The 6,821-nt window shown below is 57.9% G+C and overlaps 1 protein-coding gene across 1 annotated transcript in view; it reads right to left on the bottom strand.

The window, feature by feature from the left end:
* Nucleotides 1-6,821, bottom strand: part of BCOR (BCL6 corepressor) — a 113,877-nt gene that overhangs the window by 43,317 nt on the left and 63,739 nt on the right. The gene's annotated exons all lie outside the window — the stretch shown is intronic.

The following is a 6,821-nucleotide window of genomic DNA, read 5'->3' on the forward strand; positions in this document are numbered from 1 at the left end:
CCCCTCCCCCCGCAGGCGCAGCGCTCGGGCGACAGCCGCCCGCCCGCCGCCGCCGCCTCCAGCTCTCGCAAGTTTGAGCTCCCCCAGCCTCCGCTCACCCTCCGCTGCGGCGCCTCGGCGGTGGGGTTATGGAGGGGTGATTCCCCGGGAAAGGTTCGCCCGAGTTTCCCCAGCCGTCATCGATTCCTGCCCCGGCGCGTTTCGCCTCTCTGGGTCCGAAGCCCGAACCACTTGGGTGGCTCCCCCTCTAGCCCCTTGCCCTCCCCTCCCCCGCTCGGACCGAGTTGGCCGCGCACACCCTGCCCGGCCGCGCGTCCTGGGTGAGCCAGAGACCAGCTCGGGCGGCGGTGGCGAGGGTGGCCCGTTGATCCCGAGCCGACGGGATGGGGGGCGGCGGGGGCGGCTCTCCCAGCCACGCGCCCAGACTCCCCTCGCTACCCAGAAGGCCAGTGGAGGACCGCAATTACCATAAAGCGCCTCGCACTCGGCTCAGCCAAAGCTGTCAAACCCCGGCGGCAGCCGCCGCTGCCTCCCCTCGCCGCCAGCGCTGCGCTCTCCCGTTCGCGCGTCCCCTCCGAGAGCCAGCAGAGCCTGGCGAGTGCGCGTCGGCGCCCACCCTCGCCGTGGGTCGCCCTTTCTTCCGGGAGGAGCCCTTGCCCATTCTGGTGTCCAGAGCTACCTGAAAACCCCGCGCCGGGGCCCGGTGGCCGTTCCGCCCGAACTCCGCACCCGAGTTCCCCCGGACGTTTCAATTGTGTGGGAATTGTTTGGAGACGCGGAGCGGGCGGGCGGGTGGGATGGGGGAAGGCAGCCAGTGGGGCACAAGGAAGCGAGGGTGGGGGCGGTAGGGAAGCGGAGATCCTCCAGAATTCTTCCCGGTTCGCGGGCATTTCATAGTCTGCACCTCAGATGTTCAGAAGCTCTGTCCTGGCCCCTCACTCCCACCTCGGGAGATTATCTCCCGCGTTTTATTTTCCTTGGCAGGGAGCAACTTTTGGCTTACACCGTTCGCCCCATAAATTTCCACTCGGTAACGTCGTGCTGATCGGTGCTCGGCGGCGGCGTACAGCCTGCGCCCGCAGCAGTTCAATTCAATTGACACGTATTGAGCTTCTCCAGCGCACCCGGCGCGGCGCTGGCCGCGGGGGGAGGGCGGGGGCCGGCGGGCGGGAGGGGGAGGTGGAGAGGCGAGGTTCCGGCCTCCCCAGAGCGCAGAGCCTCTAGGGCGAGCCGTGAAGTCCCAGTTCGTGAAGCTGGCGGGAAGGGGTGGGAGTGGGGGAGGGGTGTTCCGGCCTAGCCGCACCCAGACCTAGGGCCGGGACCTCGGGGCAAAAGGTGATCCTACTGGGCTCTGCGCTAGAGTCTTTTTATGCTGGGGGTGGGGGAAGTCTCTCTCTGCCTAAGGACAAGATGGTGCAGGCTCGATGAGAACATCAATCCGAAATGGAGGTAGCTTGTAAATCCACACGGAAAGTTTTAAAATATCCTGGAGTGTCTCCATGCCAAAAATAATCAAAAGCATCTCAAGATGATTACGAAGTCAAGGTCAAGGCCAAAATCAGCTCTAGCTAGCAGATCGCTTTTAAAAATTAGACTTAATACTGACTGGGGTACTGGTGTTAGGTGCGATGTTATTTATGCTGTTTTAGTTCTCAATACGTAGTTATAAAAAGAGCCCTTTTCAAAGCAGAAGTGAAACATCTCTACCGTTTGAAACCCGAAACTTTGGGCAGAGTTAAATCTTCATGCTCCAGAGCTGCTTATAACAACTGATGTGAAAGACAGGCAGGCAAGTGCCCCCGAAAACAGTGCCCAGCCCTGCTGGGCCACCACCACTTCCAGGACCCGCGCCTGCATAATGGAATGCACGCCTTTTTCTTCCCAGTCTTTCTGGAGGTGGATGTCTCTGAAAGTTAACCCACACATTTTTTTAATCTCCGGTAATAAGCAGAAAGACACCTGGACTATTATTCTGTAAAGCTATTTTTTATAAAGACATTTTAGGGCCAGACATTAAAAGTTATTAGACTGAACGCATGCGAGTTACAGACACAGCTGGAGAAAAGGCCTCTGGTTGTGTGTTGTAGCAACATTTCTTTTTGAAGCGACTCCTTTTATTCAAAACAAGTCTAAAATAACCGGGAAGGCTGAAGTTGGGTATTTGTGGGGAAACTCTCTGAACGTGGTTCCAGGCGAGGAGGCCGCTGTGCCACTGTGGGCCTCGAAGGAGAGCTGGCCTGGGCGAACGTGGAGCCATGCCAGGCTCTTCCGGCTCCGTTAGGCCGCCACAGAGCCCCTGGCATGGTGCCTGGCCACCTTCTCTCCCCTTCCCATGCCTCCCCAACTCTCCCCCCAGGCACAGGCTTTTCCCGGAGTTAAGAGTTGCATGTAAACGTCCAGAACTTTTGGAAAATCCAGGAACTAAGTGAGACACAGAGCCTGCTGCCTCTCAGAATCCTGTGGCCTCCTGGGGCTGCTGACAAAGGGGCCTGTTTGTCTAACTTTAAAAGTCCTAGAGTTAAAATGAATTGGGGGGGGGTTGCGGTGCTGTAAATGCGAGGGGGCCTCAAGGAGGGCTGACTGTGGGAGAAATTTGATGCTGGAGACAAACAGGCCAGTACATTCGCCTTTGACGTCATCTGCAGGGTTCACCCCCCCCCACACACACACACTTTTTTAAGGAGCCGGGCCTCCATGGTATCCCCGTGCGGGCTGGTGGGATTAAAGGGTTTCGTTTCCATCTCTGAGGGATACATTTTCCAACTCTGTGGGATTTTAAAAATATCTTATTAAGGGAGTCCTAAGAGGCATGAGTGTGTGTGTGGGGAGGGTGGTTCGTGACTCACTGGGAATTAAAGTGTGAGATTTTCCGGAGGTGCTCTGAGGCAGGGGAGGGGTAGGGAGGTTACACCCATTGGCCCGGTTAGTTGGAATTGTTCCAGGGAGGAGAAGAAGAAGAAAGCTCACAAAGGGCAGTCCAATCCTGCGTCCCCACTCAGGAGGGGATTCCGAGAGCCAGGGACACCTGGGAGCCTGTGGAGATTTTGGACAGCCAGGGCCTTTCTGGGCTCACTCTTCCCCTGCCCTCCCACGAGTCCCCTGGGAGCTGACCTGGGGGTCAGGCCACTATACCCAGCACTCAGCAAGGGGAGGATTTCAATGAAAGCAGAGGAGGAGGCGGAGAGAGCCAGTGAGTGAGTGCAAAGGAGAGGAGGCAGCACAGGCAGTGGAGAAATAAAGAAACAGCCTCGGAATCAGGAGAGGTGCAGCGCTACCCCTCTCCCACCCACCTTGACCTCAGGCTCTCAGGCACTCTTCTATGACAGAGCCTATCCAAACTCTGCAACCAAGCAAGCAGGTTGGTGCCTCAGGAAACAGGCCTGGAGCCTGGTCACCCTTTTCGGCCCAGACTGAATTGTGCAAGACGTGTCCCGGCCTCTTCCACACCTTACACCACAGCCCAGGCCCAGGGAAAAGGCCATGCATCCCGTGGTGAGGTCCTCACCGGGTATTTATTCGGCAGACCCCGGGGTTCCGGCATGGGGCATGGTGGGTGCGGCTCATTTGTAACATATGTGTAGGATCTAAGTCATACCTCTCCGTAGAGCCCTGATGACGCTCTTCAGAGGCTGTTCTCACATTTATGACACTGATTACTAGGATAGGTGGCATTTGGGTGATCACAGGCAATGTATTTTTACTTTCCATGGTGTGAGCTAGCCTATTCATGTCACACATGTTAAATCACAGACAAACACCCATACCCACTGCTCGCTTTGTACAAAGGGCTCTGGGCTTCCCAGTGGCTCTGGAAAGATTCACTAGCCTGCCCCCTCCTCGCACAGGGCATCCTTGTTCCAGGGATTTCAGTTACCCAGAAACACCTAAAAGTAGCTGCTTTCCATGGCAGAAGGCTGCTAGACCAAGAGGTCGCTACAGGTTGAAGACGGCTGCTCTTTCAGCCTAGCCTTCGAGGGGTTATTGGGTGTTTGAGGGTCCAAGAGGCAGACAGAAGAGATAGTACCAACCCACCTTTTAGAGTTTCTGGTCTGGGCTCTAACACTGTCAGGCTCTGAGCACCTCAAACCCAGGCACCAGTGAGTGAGCTGTGGCTTAGTTCCCACCGAGGGACTCCCTGGGTAGATGGGTGGCAGCCTACTGGGCACAAATAGGGGCGGCTTCAGAGAGGCCCCAGCTTGCCCTCCACCTGGCTCCTGCTTAGCCCTCGAAGCTGCCGCTCGTGCCAGATGCTCCTGCAGATAAACCCAGACTCCACGACCGCCCTGGCTGCTTATTTAGCAAGGCACCTTTGGCTCATATTTTACCCGCCAGGGGGGTGGGGGACAATGAGCAAGAACCACGGGGTGAGGGGGTGAGAACCGCCAACCACTCGCCTGGGGAACCCAGCAGGCTGGCTTTCCTCCCCAGCCATTTTGGATCCAGCTTCCCTCCTCCACTCCCAGGGGGACCCCTGTGGAAACGCATCACCCTGAGCCCGAGCCCCTTCGCAGGCATTCCTCCCCCTCCGCCTGGCGACTGGAGGGACTGGAAGGCTCCACCAGCCCCTCTCCCAGGGCAGAACCGGAGCTTGGCCCAGCAGGTGGAAATGCTGCGCTGAGCTCTCTAAAAACCTCTGGGGCCCTCGCAAAGTCGGTTGCAGAGGTGAGTGGCGGGGAGGTGGTTGTCTGGGAAAGGTCAGCCAGGAGCAAAGCTTGGGGGCAGCGTGAGGCTGGGGATTCCACAGGGCCTCATCCACGGCACTTTTTCACCCGCTCAGTTCCCCCTCCGGCCCACTCTGCTCCTCCTGCACTCCTAGGGGCCTCGTCCCCATCCCTGCGACCCCAGTGCGCCAGCAGCCGCGCAGCCCCTGGCCGCGAGTGCGGGGGGAGGGAGCCGCAGGGTAGTTTGTGTTGCGAGGCCTGACAGAACCTTCTGTGTGCGGTGGAGGGAGGAGGCTAATGCATAATGCACAGCGCCTAGGAAGCCCAGCCATTAGCGGCCTGTCGGTGACACAGACAAACGACTGAGAGAGAGGGAGGAGATCCAGCTCGCTTTGGAGTTTAAATATACCAGCGTGGAGGGGAAACGCCATGATTTAAAAGTGTGTGTTTGCAGACACTCGCATATATTTTAATGATTTCCAGCAGGCCAGGCGTCCCAGCCTTGCATCCCCCCTCCCCCAAAGGGGGATGTGTATGGGGAGGGGGAACCAGGGCAGAGTGAGAGGCCTCGACCGGAGACCCACTGCCAGCTTTTGAGACACGAAGGGAAGGAGAGGTTGGTGAACGCAGCGCAGAGAAAGCAAGGCCTAGGGAAACCACACGGTCCAAGGCCATCTCCAGAATTTTTTTTTTTTTTAATCTGGCCATGAAGCCTTCCATCCCGGACTGGACCCTCTCCGTTGTACTAGAAAGGCACGGGGAGGGTGGGGATAAATCCTGCCACCCTTACTTTCCCCCAGACGCCCCCATTTTTGAATCTTCCTTTTCCAGTGACAATCCAGAGACCTCCTTCCTCCCCGTTTAACACACCAGTGTTTTTTAGCAATTAAGGCGAGAAGGGGGTGGGGATAAAGATAAGCCAATTTTTTTTCAGCCATGCAAGTGTGAAAGATAAGATAACGCTAAGCTGAGGCAAAGCGGCTGCTTACAACCTCCGCTCAGCGATTTTGATCGGTCACTTCTTATCTCGCAAAAATGCTCCTTTCGAAAACTGCATCAAAAAAAGAAAAAGGCCGAAGGAGAGCATTTTCATTTGGAAGTGACATTTAAAACCCACCTCCTCTACACCAGCAACCACCTCCTTCACCATCCTCGGGGCTCCCCAGGACGAGTCGCACCTCTACTACTGGGATTCAAGCTTTCTCGTGTGTGTGTATGGGGGGGCAGGATTACTAAGGTAATTAGGCTGAGTAAAACCAGGGGTACGTGGTCAGGATTTATCCTACATGCAACCTCAAGCTCGCAGCCGCGTTTTCTTCTCTTAGTTACTGTCCAGTGTTTGCGTTTCACCATCGCGCTCGCGTGTTGAAACGAAACAGATAGTTATATTTGGGAGGGTCCTATAACTATGTCAACACGAAGTGGTTGTTAATGCGAAATAATCAGAAACTCTGCTGGGCTTTGCAGGCCCCTGTAAAGGAAGGAAAAGGCATCAAGCGCCCCAGAAGCCCGAGAACTCTCGGCCGAACCGGACTCTCGGGGAGTTTTCTAAAACCCTCCCCCCCCCCACCCCGCACAAATTCATCACACAGGGGTTTCCGGAAGACTTTGTATTTGTGTAGGGAGGTTTCGGTATTGAACTCCAGGCCCGCAGGGCGGCATGTAAACTCCCCCCAGCCCAGTCACTGGCTCCAGATCGCAAACATCAAGGCGGGCGCCCCAGACCGAGTTGATGAGCCTCCGTGCCCACCTCCGGCTTAGAGCTCCAAGGCTCCCACCGCCTCACCCCTCCATCCCGCGTTCGCACCTCTGCGCCGGGCGCACAACAAGTCCGCCCCCTCCGGCCCAGGCTGCGCGACCTAAAGCCCCGGGGCCAGCCGCGGCCGGATGGTCCCCCGGGGAGCCGAAACCGCCGAGCGGGGAAACCCCTCCTCTCGCCCTTCCCCGAAAAGCCTGGCCGCGGCGTAGGCGCCGAGCGAGCGGGCATCCGCTGACAGCCGGGCCTCACGTAAGGCCCACACGCGTCCCATTAGTCAGCCTGAGTTCCCCTCGGGCGAGCCGTCTGGCGCTGCCCCACGGCCGGGCGCGGGCGGGGAGGGGTGCGGGGCCGCTGCGAGCAGGGGACCGGGCGGGGGCGCGGGCTCTGCGGGACCCGGCCGG

This window comes from Suricata suricatta, chromosome X (assembly GCF_006229205.1).
Source record: "Suricata suricatta isolate VVHF042 chromosome X, meerkat_22Aug2017_6uvM2_HiC, whole genome shotgun sequence".
Taxonomy (NCBI): domain Eukaryota; kingdom Metazoa; phylum Chordata; class Mammalia; order Carnivora; family Herpestidae; genus Suricata; species Suricata suricatta.